Source organism: Nanorana parkeri, unplaced genomic scaffold, assembly GCF_000935625.1.
Source record: "Nanorana parkeri isolate BGI_ZX_2015 unplaced genomic scaffold, ASM93562v1 scaffold1353, whole genome shotgun sequence".
Taxonomy (NCBI): Eukaryota; Metazoa; Chordata; class Amphibia; order Anura; family Dicroglossidae; genus Nanorana; species Nanorana parkeri.
Window position 1 is genome coordinate 154,152 of NW_017307621.1, and position 14,926 is coordinate 169,077.

A 14,926-nucleotide genomic window follows, 5' to 3' on the forward strand; every position below is an offset into this window, starting at 1 on the left:
GTTACACCTTCTTTTTTAATCTAACTGAACTTAAAAAAATCTAAAGAAATTAAATAAAAGAAGCACCCCCCCTAAAAATAAGGGGGGGGGTGTAGCAGTCACAAACATGCATATCCCCCTGGAAAAATGATCCCTACTGGACAGTGAAAGGAGCAGCAGTGCTCTTTCCAACTTTCAGGATGTTCCTTTACATTACAGCACACCTGACAGTTTCTTTGTGTGTTGCTTTTTCCTTTCCCAGTGTGAGTTGTGCTGTATACGTCATTGCAAAAGGCTAACACCAAGTAAACTTCAGGCACTTACACTGCTTGCATTAAAAAAAAAGTGGAGTTTAACTTTAAAGCATTAATAAACGGAAATTCAGGCAAACAAAGTTAGATGTATAGGTATGAACAGTTTTACCCACCAACACGTGTTTAATTCTGAGCAACCAGTCTTGTACTTTACACGTTTGCCACAGTGTATAGTCAGGTACTGTAGGTGACACCTTCTACATTCTGGTTTAGCTTTGCAGCTTTCCTCATCACCACTCTTCTTCCAGCCTGCATATTGGACTAGGAATTAGTATCATCACTTCTATCTAATAAGCAAACAGATGACACAGGAAACTCTAACAATGCACTAGGAAAACATGATAGTTGTACCATATATTTAGGAGCTTGACCAGAATTGCACTTTACCTGTGGTTCTAATTTAGTGGTGCTAACGTACTTAATGTTTGTAAAATAAATGAGATAATCTCCTTTTGTTAAAGTCCAGCCCCAAAACTTTAGTTTTTTTAGTTTTGCATAAAGTGGTAAAGGATTAGAACTTCTGGTTTTAACTGCTATCAGCAGATCCTTTAGGAAGGTTTTCCGCACATTTGTGTGCCAGTGACAACAGGTTCCTCAGAAATGAGGTAATAAAAAGTCTACAACAGGGACATAAATATAAATCTGATAGGGGTTCTTGCCCTCTCCTAGTCTGCTAAAACTAAGAAAAAAGTTTTGGTGGGACTTAAACTTTAATTTTTGAACTGCCAGGTGGGAATGGGAACAGAAGTCCTCCTGTAAATAAGTGTCTTGCTGTACCTTTACGCATGAATTTGATTAGGACAGTAGTCAATAGGTCATAAGTTATGCAGGACATAGAAGCTTAATTTCCCCGGTCTTTAATTACAAGAGCTATGTGTGTTGTCTGCACTGAGTTTTATGTTAGCAGTTGTGCCATTTATTTTAATGATTAAGGATTACAATAACCCACTGTGCTGTTTAACAGCAAATGAATCCCATTTTACTGGGAGATAAATGGTTTCAGTGTAAGTACCACTAACACAGAATAAGCATAAATTGGTCCTGGGTTGTCCATGGTCTTCATGAAAAAATGTTCCCTGAGGTTTTCAAGCTATTCAGTGAAATATAGACACTTGTACACTCTGAGTTAATACACGGCTTTAAGTTCCCTGCATTAGACCCACAATTATACAGGCTTTAAAAGTATTTAAAATATAAATCTTAATAAGGGTTACCAATTGTTTTATTATACTTCAAGGTTATTGTCTCAATTGTAGTAACCCTTGCCAGGCAATCATCTTTCATTGAACTGAATACTGTAAAACACTGGTTCTCAACCTGTGTGACCTCAGGACCCATATTTGTCCTTGGTCATTAAATTGCGACCCAAGTTGCACTGCAATAGAACGCTCGGCATTAGGGTACCACGCGTTCCGGTGCGGGGACGTACGAACTGTGGGTTCAAATGAATGGCAACACAACACACCTCCCACGCCAGAATGCACAGTAGGTGCGATTGCATGGTACTATGCAATTAACGCACTGTACTAGTGTGAACGGGCCCTCAAAAACACTAACAGACACACACAGCCACAGACACAATCTCACACACAGACACACTTCAAAAATGTTTTCATTTATTTTTTTAAGGTCCACCCAGTCTCCCTACCTGAACTGGAGTGGATCCTCAGCCTGGTGTCCATTGCTGGGCTGCTGGGCTGGAGCTCCATCCATATGTGCATTGCTTATACAGCTCCCTTGCGTGCACTGTAGAGGTGGCGGGAGCCAGAATGTGACGTCACTCCAGTCCAAGCACTTCTACAGGACACGTGAGGGAGCTGTATAAGCAATGCACATGTAGCACCTTGCTAAAAAGGAGTGCTAGATCATATATATAGTGTATGTTCAGTTCAACTGTGACAGAACAATCCTGGCCTGGGGCAGGATGCTTGCTGCTGAAGACATAGAATGGACTAGGCCTAAGCCAGGGGCCTAGGCCTGGACACTGGGGCCTGAGCCTGAAGGCCCAGTGGTCAGCCACTCATGTCTGAGTTGAACCTGAACAAGATCCTTGACAGTACTGCTTGCCAGAAGTTCTCCACACAGATTGCCTGTATGGCTTAAAGGTCCAAGTCTGTGGTGGCAGCAGTTACTTTGCTCTGATTCAAATACAAGGAGCCTACCTTCATTCTGGATGGGCCTGACCCTCTTCCCTCTCTCCCTGGAGTTACAGCAATAAAGATAATCATCTTGGAGCTATTGTCTGGACTTTAATCTGTCGGTAACCACTGGAAGTGGTAAGTGCTATTGGGGCAGCCATGTGTTTTTAATAATCCCTAGACAGGCTATTGGAAGACTCGATCATTTCAGCGGCTCCTTCGGGGGTGAGCGCTACACACATATGGATGGAGTTCTCTCCCAGCCATAGCCCCACCACACCTCAAGCTGATGCTCAGCGTCGAGCAGCATATTTTGAATGGCTGCTGGGCACGAGAACTGACAGTGCTGCGCTAGGGGGAGGCTGAGGAGCCTCTCACCTAGAAAGGCTTACGGGGACCCACTGAAAATGGGGTCACGACCCACCAGTTGAGAACCAAGGCTGTAAAACAATAAAATGTCACCATGGGCTATGCACTTTCCTTTATTGAAGTATAGAGATCACAGTATAGGGAGCTGGCACGCCTCACCCCACACTTTCCTACTGGTCCATCATTATGATAGATAGCTTCAGTACTTAATAGGAAGCTGTTAGAGGGCTGAGCCAGTTCTGAACCTTGCTAGGAAGTGTCAACATTTGCACATTATAATTCCCTGGCATTCTGAGCTCCTAGGCCACTCAGGAAGACTTCCATTTGCATGTACTGCTAGTACACTGTAGCGCTGCAACCAGTATACAGTGTGAATATGAATACTACTGACAGAAGTGCTTTAAACAAGTTAACAGTTAAGTTTACATTGAACTGAATTTAAAATGTGAAGCTTTGCTGTGCTATTGGGAACATCTAGAAGTGTTAACTGTGCATGAACAGTATGGCGTGCCTTTAGCTTCACAGTTGTATATCTGCAATGTGAGATCTCAGGCACTGATGCTAGTCTCGGGTAATTTTGAGTACAATTTTGTGACATCACTACTGTTCATGTTTCTCCTTGCTGTAGGATCTGATATAAGAAAGCAAAGTCCTGCCTAAACCATGAGGACTGCCTCTATACAGAGACTCAGTGCAAAACACAGTATGGAAAGATCAGCTACCACAAGCAATACTGGCGACTGGCACTTTGCCCTCTGCCTGTCTTTTTTGGCCTCGCTTCCAGAGTTAAGTTCCTCTTTAAAAAAAGACCTGTGCTTTTACTGTTCAGGGCAAAACAACAAGTTCACTTTAATTTCCCATCCCCAGCAGCACATATTTACCATTTCCTTCTCTCCCCTGCTGTTTTTATTCTGCGCTGTATAGAGGATCATGTAACGCACTCCAGGTTGCAGTGCTGAGCTAATCGGCACTATCACACTAGAAGTTTATAGCTCTATGTAGGCTGTGACCATGATAACTAGGGATGAGCTTAGTGTTTGGGTTGACAATGAGTTTGTTCCGAACCTGAACTGTACGAGGTTCCCCGAATGCATGAACAAATGGCCATATTTGGCCAGTTTGCCCACCAGAACCTTTGGCTGCTTCATCTGGAATTCATTAATTTAGTGGTGGTATTACTAGTACCACTAAACAAATAACTCCCCCCCCTGACTTGTTTCACATTGCAAACAAGCTGGGAGGTATCCCAGGTGACGTCATTGACAATAAATATATGGCCTTGTCCAAGGCACCATCCCAATGGTGAGGCAATGTGGACTGGAATGGTTTGGGACAGGGTGAGCAAATATTCTCTACCCCTCCCTTTTCTGGTCAGTCAGACAGCATTGTCTGATAAGGGCCTGGTATTGGCAAAGGTTTATTTTATTTAAAAAAAAACATTTTTAAATAAAGGGGTCTGCGTGTTTATTTACAATTTTACTTTTTTTATGAATGAGTAATGAGTTCTTCTTTAATGTATAAAGTTTGACTTTTTAACAGAGATTCATTAACACAATTTAATGTGGTAAACAGTAACAAAAATGAGCAATAGCAAGTCATTCCCAAATGAAAGCAACAGAGCACTTTTGCACATGTGACATCAGGGGAACAAGCTGCCTAGTGATTTGCATGTAGAAATCCGGATAACGAAACGAAACAGCGGTCAGACCCGAAACTTGAAAGAACAAAGAATACAAAAACAAAACAAATGTTTTGCTTACATGTCTCTTGGTCAATGCACAAGCAACACCAAACATATTCCTAAACAGGCCTACTTTTTACATTCTAAACAATTATGTCCAAGAACCTTAGTGAATTTGGAAAGACACAAAACAAATGCTTAACGGGAAACTGTAATGATCAATTTCAATAGACTTATGTATAGTTTATATGTTTTTAAACAAATTTTTTTAAATAAAGTATACAACCTATGTTTTACAATTAAAATTTTATTTTTATTCATATCACAAAGGATTCTTACAGCAGTTTATCTTCTGGTTGGTTTGGAGTCATATGATAAAGCATGAGTCATTCAGTTCTGTTTGTGTAATTGCAGTTTGAGCTACTAAGTGCTATAAGCAAGGAGCTTTTTACAATAGACTGCTGAGTTGTCTCTGGAGGAACTGTATAAATATGGGTTACATATCCACCTTAAAAATACAGAACTAAAAAATATAAACATACAATATTTATTTTATCTGAGATAAAAATAATAAAAAAAATCAAATTTTTGTTTATAATTCTTTATTTAAGTTTTATATTTTCAATAACAAAGAACATAGATTAAGCATTATGGAAGGTTTACAAGTTAATCATATAATATAAACATTTCAAATTACATCTTGAAAAAATCAAATCAGATATTATAAAGTATAATCCCATAGGTATATGTCTTTAGACAATATGGTTATTGACATACATACATACATACATACATACATACATACACACATACATACAAACATACATATACACACACATTTACGTTATTTATTTATTTCTCTTTCCTTCTTCTCCCCCCTCTCCACTCTCTCCTTCTCTTCCCCCTATCTTCCAAGTAAGAGAAGTAAGAGAATCAGGAAAGAATTTATCAAAGAGAAGAAACATGAGAATTAGAAATAGAATAGTAGATAGAGGTTTACCAAAGAGGGAATGCCAGCCGGAGGGGGCAGATCAGCAACCATCTCCCTTTTTGACATAGAATCCTCAGGTGATAGGTTCTTGTAGAAGCTTATCATATTCCTGAGTGAGGATGTAATCATGCCAATAAAACCATGTCTGTTTGAATTGTTCTTCATTATTATATAAACAAGCTGTTAGGTTTAATTTTTATTCCTGACCCTAAAAATAAATAAAGAAAATATGTACATAATATATAACAAAAATATTATGCAGTTCTTTAAAAGTAAACCTGTCAAGAGAAATAAAGACTGCCATTGCTGTCCTCAAAACGTTTTCAAAATGCTAGTTTTCTGGCGTTTATCCTGATGCACTTTAATATTCTCGGAGTCACTAACTCTGAACAAATATGCACACCAAGAAAGTCCAAAGCAAGAGGTCAAGCCAAGCAACTATAATTTTTGAGAGGAGAGGTCAACACAGACAGGCTTCATGTTTCACTCAATGTGTATGTATAGCCAAAACATTTTGTTTTTGTAGTTTTGACTTGAGTAGAGAAGAGTTAAAACTGTATCAGGTTATTTTTTTGCCTTTTGTGTCCTGTTTGGGAGATTTCCCTTCACTTCCGGTCTTGAAAATGCAACAGGAACTGAGAAAGAAAAAACCCTAAAGTGACAGGAATTCCTATATTAGATAGTTGTCACAGTAGCACTTGTCCCCTTACCTCTTGCTCTCATGATCACACCTAGGAACTTTCCGAAGTTGGTGAGCCTACGAATGCGGTGGGTCGAGATGTTTGTAAATGGAAGGGGCTAATAGCAGAGCATAGCGAGCCATGCTGAAGTGGAAGTATTGCTTTTCATATCGAGTGCACTGCAGCCATGTGCATAGCTACATGGATGTCTATGCAAAATTACAGTGAACAATGGAAATTTGTGGAGGGTGACAAAGAACATGATGGAACAATGGAAAAGTTAACAATGAATGATATGAAGTTCCTACATGTAAGAGTCCATAGAACATTTGTGAAAGAGAGTAATTAATAATCTAACCAGGGTTTTCTGCTTGTTTTTTTGTTAAGCTGAGGCAAATTATGTCTTTTGTTACCAGAACAGTGTGGCATAGCAGCTTGTGGTGGATCATACAATTCTTAATAAAAATAGATTTATTATTCTAATAATAATGCCAATTATAACTGTAGTCTCAAGAAAATCAAGTTACTTGGAGATGGTCGCATTGTAATTACCTTTGTCATGCTGGTTCATAATTTTCCTCCTTGGACAACTCTCTCCTTTTGCTTTCACTGGTCCATGTTCAGTGTGGTGCACACTGTGAGGGTAATGAGGTCGTAGCACCTGAATATTATTTTGAACATTCCACCCTCACCATATTTTGCTGAAGCTCTTAGTTTGAATCAACAGGCTGCCCTGACACCGTTGGGTTCAATTTTGTTTAAGCCCTCTCAACAAGCCATCTGCTAATCTGGGCCTGTGCTCTTTATAGTCCTTAGCCCTAATTACCTAAGTGAGGTACCAGGCATTCCCTTATTACTTGTTTATGGCTACCCTTAATGAAAAGTTAACAAACAGAACTTGACAACCTCAGCTAGAGGTTTTGCCTGGTTTGACGGTTTGGGAGGGGCAGAGGAGAGGATTATAAAATACTTAGCCCTCATTCCCACATTCCCTAGTCCTTCCTAATTGGCTTATGCGCCGGCTCAGGGACAACACCGAGAGGACCAAAAAAAATTGGTTGCGCATGGGAGTCAGGAGGAGCTGGTAACATTAAGAACACCATAGCTCGTAACCTCAGAAGGAGAAGATCATGTAACATCCAAGAAGAGTTCCCCTTTAACATCAAGAAAGAATCTTTGCAAGCCTTACTTGGAGATGGAGCCACTCAGATCCATCTTCTGTGCAGTGAACTGGACTCTGTCAGAACTTACAAAACTCAGGACTTGTTAAGTACTCTATTTGTATTCCTTTTCATTTTACTGTTGTTATCTTTGTCTTTCTTTGTTAACATCTTTTTCTGTATATTTTTTTCCTGCACCATTTCTTTTATTAAAAGGTGATCTTAAAAACTGTTAAGCTTATGCTCTAAAGAAGAACTTAAAGTATCCGTGGTCTCCATGACGAGTTCTATTGAATAGTGAAACCTGTCATATTCCTGTCTGAAAGGACAGTGGTATCACACGCTTTGTTTAAGTTTTTGAATTGTCACATCTTTGCTGAGAATGGTGCATTTTTCAGTTAAAACACGTGGTGGCAGGTACTGTTTTGTGTAAAGAGTTAACTGCAGAGTTAACCCACTGCAGTGACAATCGCTCTCAGTCTGCTGGCCTGAGATTGTTGTCCCACGAGCTGGGAAATCTCTGTGCAGGGTGGGACTCAGTGGTATCGCCACAACACTGTGACAGCTAACTCGGTTCAGAAATGAGCATAGTCATATGTTATTGTTGTACAATGGCCAATGTCACACACATGATGATAAGTGACTACTTTTCTGCATTTAAATAGGCTAACTGACTGATTACAAGATTGAAGAAAACTGTTTGAAATATCACGATGGTGCATTTATTGATCTTTTTAGGGGTACCAACACATCTGCACAGATTATTTTAGAATATTTGTGTAGAATGAGCAATAATGTATCTCTTTCCACACTTTCTTTGCTTTACTCTATGACATACCAGTGGTATGCAGGTATACATGAGGCAATTGCTTTTAATTAGGACACTTTTCAGGAGGAATGAAGCATTGCCTCAATGAACTGTAAGGGTACCAACAATTTTGTTTGTCTGTATGACTAGCCTTAAATAAATACATTCACATTTATAGAACTAGTAATGAGGATATGTAAGCATTGAATTAGTTTCCTTTCCGAAACTCCAAATAGTACAAGTTGAATACCAGAATGAAGTAGAAAATTATAGCCTTTACAGAAAAAACAAACAAACTGTTAAAACTAGGTGACTATTAGCAGAAAATGTATTGGGCTCAGATAATGTGAAAATGTTGTGTGTATGTTTTCCTTTATTTAAACCATCCATATCTATCTGCTTACAATTTTCGCTGAAAGAGATAGAAAGATGTACGGTGTAAGGAAAAGGCACACTTCACAAGGAAACAGCTGTTGAACATTACTTTCCTATGGGCTGTCATATTATACTGGCTATTACAGCTGTTTCTTGGCACTCCTAGTAAATGAGTTGTATTCCATGGCAGACAAGATGCTGACATGACTAGATCCTTTCCTTTGCAGGCTTATTATCAGACAACCAGGTGGACAGAGCTTCCCTGCTGGAAGGATATTGTTTAGCTCACTGCTTACCTTCAAAATGGAAGTTATAGTCAGTTTAAAGTATTTCATTATACACATGAATGTGATTTGCTTAATGTAAATAACTGTATCAGTGTGATTAATGTTGTAACAGCCTGTTTCTACTTATGGATGTTAAATACACATGTATATGGGGAGGAAATATTTACACTTGGGGTGTAGTCCCAGCTAAGTAGTAGATTTTAAACAATGCCCTATATGAGTAATTTATTGCAGCAGTTTGTGTATAGCTCATTTATGTATTCATTAATACACCATATCTTTCCTTTAAGGGCTTATTCAGATGGGCGTACACATCCAGGCCCATGCAGGTCCATAAAAAGACTCTGTCCCTGAAGGGACAGATGCTACATGTAATTGGGCACATCAGCCTGATCTTCCCTATGGGAGGACGCGGGACATGCAATTACATGCTGTCACACGCACACCCGAACTTACACATGCATGGGGGTCTGGGTGTCCGCACTTGAACGCACACTGTCAACATTAAAGTGTGGAAATCCAGATCCTCACACATGTGCAGCTTTGGTTGTGAGTGTGACAGTGTGTAATTGCTAGTGGCCATCTACTCCCATAGGGAATAACAGGCTTCTGCGTGCAATTACATGCAGTACCTGTCCATTCCAGGATTGGGGTTGGGTCTTTTTATGGGCATGCACACCGTACGGACGCGTACACCCTTCTGAATGATCCCTAAAGGCTACTCAATGTACACTTTTTTCAAAACTGGATGGCACAAGGAGATATTCATGTTGCCACAATTTTTAAATTACTTTATGCTTAATGTGTATTTGAACTAAAATGCACTTTTCAACTTTATTTCCTAAAGTCAGTGCTTTTGTCAGAAGTGTTCTTCCTCCTGGACTCCGCTAACGGTGAGTCCACCCATCATGTGACCAACCTCCCATCTACTCATCTTTGCACTCCCCTCCTCCCCTCTCTCTGTACTTCAACCCCCTTTCTCTGGTTATCTTTGCACTCCAACCCCCCTCTGCCCACCACTGCGCTCCAAACCCCTTCTCCCACAACTGCGCTCTAAACCTCCATCTGCTCACCTCTACACCACAACCTCCCTCTCTGCTTACTTCCCTGCTGACCTTTGCACTCCAAATCTCCTCCTCTCTTATCACCTCTGTACCCCTCTCTGCCTTTTCAGTCAAACCCTCCCTCTATGCTCAATTCTGCCCCTATTTATCTTTACTCACCAGAGCTTCAGTACAGGACGGCTGTGGTTAGAATCCTTCTGGCTGTGTGTTGCGGGCAGCGCTGGCCTAGGGTGGAGTTAAATGGAATGGTCAACCAATGGAACTGCTGATAAGGCTCTAAGCCGCATCTAAAAGCCTCCCTATGTCAGCATCATACAATGAATTCTTATGGCTGTTGGGTTGGCTTGCTGGCGACTGGGCAAGCAGGGAGCAAAGTTAGGAAAAAAAATAGAAACCAATCGCAGCATCGGAACCTGGGGCACTCAGCAGGGGATGTGCCTCGAATGACCGACTCTATCAATGCTTCTGGTTGTCACCCTGTCATTTGATATCCTAATGGAGACATGCTGATGCACATTGGACAGTCATGGTCCACTGTTGTCGGTGTCACCATCAGCGAATGCCATGCAGCTATCACTGTAGTACATGCATGTAGACAGAGATTGCAAAGAGGCTGTAGGAGATCAACAGTGCTTATAAACAGCAAAACATGAAAACAAAAGGTAAAAAAAGTATCTTGCAAAAAAAAAACAATTGTTTTTGATACACATTGCTGCAGCCAATGAAATATCATTCATTTAGGCCCCACATCAGCAACTTGCGCTTCTGCACAGCCATTGGCGTGCACTGTGAAGGAAGTGGTTCAGTGTGCTCCAGTTAGCACTTTGCATTGCTCACTTTTTTTTTTTGAACTTTAACCAAAGGCTAACAAAATTACATTTCATTAATTTCTATTCACTGTAGTGTGTTATGATGTGATGTAGTGTGTTGTAACATGCTGCACTGAAAAGAAAGCCCTGCTTGTTCTACTTATTTTGAGCAACTAACATCCTGACATCGTAAGGCTCCGTTCACACATTAGCGGTTTTCCGTGCATACACGTAGGCGCAGGTATATGCTAAACAGAAAAAACAGTACCTTCAAATGTGTGTCGCACAAAAAAGTCCAAGCGTGATATATTTTGGATGGGCACCGCACATATCGGCTATAGTAATAACTGCAAATGTGCGGAATCCACACGTATATTAAAATTTGCAAAGAACTGCACATAAAAATATACTACAATATGTATTCGTTCTAATCTGCATCATGGTCATTCAAATGTGTATTAAAATGATGGCTAAAATCAAAGAATCTCGTTAAAGCTCTTTTAAAAATAATACATTTCTCACAGCTTGATTTTATTAACATATTATATCTCTAGTGTTTTAAATAATTACCATATACATAGATCCCTCTGATATAGATCCCATCACAGACAAGTATCATGTGAAATATTTAAATTGGCTCAGGGAATTACTACATGGGGAAGCTAAATACATGCGTTGAAGACTGACCTCCTTGTTATTTTTATCAGAAATGTAACCATTTATCATGTAATCCATGACTTTTCTTTCATTTCTGAATGCAAATATGCACTCACATATGCAAATAAGGGCCAATTGCAGGAGAATCATCCCTGTTGGTGTTGTGCATGACATCAGACCTGAATGCGTTTAGCTCCACAGACCTTGAAATAGGCTAAGATTAAAGTGACTTAAACTCGGTAGTTAAATCTTAAAACCACATTTAAGTACCCTAACTATTAACAAAAATGTATCTTATTTGTGTATCACGCGGCTGTAGATCCTCCAATCATCTCTGAATTCAGGCTGACACTGTCCTTCCTTCAGGAGGGTGGCTACTTTTGTTCCCCATGGTACCTGTATGTGTTGTAAAGTAGCCACTGCTTCAAGCTCACTCCCATCATGGGCTACAATCTCACTTTTAGTTAGCTAGTTTGTATTAAGATTGTAGTCCATCGTGGGACTGAGCTTGGTAATACACAAAAATGGTACATTTTTATTAATAGTTCAGGTACTTGAATGCATTTTAAAGATTTTACTCCTGAGTTTAGTGCAGGGGTGCGGAATTTGTATTGCCCGACGCCCGGGAAATGCAGTTCTGGGCTCCGGGCAGGTGGTTTGTTCTCCTGGTTCAGCCCTGCTACAGGCAAGCAGCCAGGTTAAAGTTTTGTTGTGGTTTTTTTTTTTTCCCCTGAGCCGAGCAGTGTGGAAATAAGCATCAGGCAATTCTGCCGACAGCCATCAGAGGTACCCCCCACCTCCCCTTCTGCGGAGAGCCATCATACGGAGTAGAAGGTGAGGAGGCGAGGGACGGGGTCACACACGGGGTCAAAGGAAGATCGTTCTTCATCCCCCAGCAAGTTAGCTCCACAGATATTTGCTGCCCTGCTCTCACTAGGCATAAATCTTTATACAGAAATATTAACATGTAGGCTTGGATTGTTTAATAGCAACGTAAAAAATAGGCCGCCAGCCAATTATTAGTATTTACAACTTTAGTGTACATAAGAATTGAGGTATTTAATGGTGCCCAAAAATGAATGGACAATTTTGTACAACGCTGATTATAAGGATATGTTTTAATGAGAAACAATATTAAAATGATAAGTTCCTATATGGCTAATTAGCCTTCAGTATCAAGTGTGATCACCTTGTGGGTTTGCAGGAGGAGGTTAATTAGCCATATAGGAACTGGTTTATTTATCATTATATTCTGTGTGTATCATTTTAATATTATATGTCCAGGGGAGCGCAATTCTTATCACCTGACACCCGGGATATGAAGTTTCAGGCACCAGGCAGGTTTTTTCCCTACATTTAGCCCTTCTGCGGGCAAGTCGGACTACATGTAGAGCAGGGGAGCTGTCGCTTGTTTTGTACAAATGATCTGGGTGGGTATACAGCCCCCAGATCACTAGTAGCAGCCTGTTTGTTACACCCACGTGTTTTGTTTTTTTGCGGTCCCCCACACTTCTGACCTCGGCAAATTACTTCATGGGGAGCAGACCAGAGAATGTCCATTCTCCAATCTGCTCTGTGTGATCATTGAGTGCCGTGCGCTTCTTGTCTCAACTGTGACAATTGGGGCTGCAAAGGAGATCAGTTATTGTTAAACAATATTCTTTTGTTTTCGTTTGTTTATTTCTAGTTACTTTCTCTCTACCTATTCAATATTAGGGATGAGCTTCGCGTTCGAGTCGAACCTATGTTCGACTAATAAGACCCCCATAGACTTGAATTGAGTTCTAAGTTCGAGTTAGAACTTTTTCCATGTTCGAAAGTTCGAGTTAGAACCGAACACGGGGGTGTTCGGCTCATCACTATTCAATATAGCTGACATTAAATATACGTTATATAGACAGTAACTACTGAGTTCCAGCTTGATTTTATCAATGCTCGTTTCACATGGCACCACCTTCAATTTTTGCATAATTTGCAGCCCTAATGAAGTGGGGATTGTTCCACCCCCGAAACGCTTTTACTGTCTTTAATTTTTTCCTGGTGTCACTTGCGGAAATAATAAAACATTCTTTTAAATTCTTACATTTTGTTTGACACTCTCTTGTTCATGCCATAGTGACTTTTCACTTTGGGTAACCTCTGTGTTGGAGGGGGTCCTGTTTTGTGGTGATACTGAACACACACCATTTGGTTAGGTCAAGAATTCCCATTTCTATTGGTTGGATATCCATATCCAGTGCCTCACTTCCACCTCTCCTTAGAAGTAATAACCAAACAAAGGTACTAATACTTCCTAATTTTACTAAAAACATGTCTTATTGCAGTCTGGGCCCCCCACTGAAGAGTTTTTCCATCACTTCCTATAATGACAGGAAGTGTAGGAAAATCCCTCCACTGGGGTGCTCTGAAAAAAAATCTGCTTTTGGGTGATGGAGATTTAATTATCCAAACAGCACCCTCTAGTGGTGACCATCACAATTCTATTATCCAAACAGCACCCTCTAGTGGTGACCATCACAATTCTATTATCCAAACAGCACCCTCTAGTGGTGACCATCACAATTCTATTATCCAAACAGCACCCTCTAGTGGTGACCATCACAATTCTATTATCCAAACAGCACCCTCTAGTGGTGACCATCACAATTCTATTATCCAAATAGCACCCTCTAGTGGTGACCATCACAATTCTATTATCCAAACAGCACCCTCTAGTGGTGACCATCGCAATTCTATTATCCAAACAGCACCCTCTAGTGGTGACCATCGCAATTCTATTATCCAAACAGCACCTTCTAGGTGAATTCGATAACCAGTCCAGGCCATGCAGCTGAAAACATGATTTGTGTTCAGTAAAGATAACCTATGATATTGGCATTTTTTTCCATATCCTAAAGGAATGTAAATCCTTAATATTTAAAAATACGATTATACTTTTGTGAGATTGCAAGCCAATATGATATACACAAGTGTTTTAGGCTGATGCTAAATCTAGTGCTCAGTATATAACCTCTGTTTTTTGATGCAACCCGACAGTTGCTCTGTGAAGGGAATCAGCAAGGGGAATGGAACAAGTAAAATCAATTTGAATGTTAACACTGAACTGTGGGAAGATATCAAGAAAAAGCAAAATAATGCAGCCATGTATTCATTAAAAATCATGTTTTGTTTTTTACATACAGCTAGGGCAAGTACCTGAATATTACGTTGTATCAGCTGCTTGAGAGAGGGGCAGCATAGGGAGCCAATCAGGCGCCAGTGCTCATAGAATGACTGGGATCATACTGACAGGAGGAGAGAGCAGAGTGGGCAGAGGAATGAACTCATTGCCCAACCCCAGGCTAGGGGCAGGGAGGTGACCCACCTCTATCTCTAATCCTTAACTGCAGCAGAGAAAAATCAGATCACCATCCTGGCTCTGTTGTCTGGCAGAGCTGTTTAGATCCTTACCTCAGGGTTTAGTTACTTTAAAATTAACAATAACTCTTGCATTCTCCCCTGTTTAACTGGCATGCATCCACGATTTTTTGACCAGTTCCAATTCAGATGTTTTTATTTGGTTTGCATAGTGTTGGAAAGGATTAAATTTGCTGTGTTGGCATTGGAGATTTCCC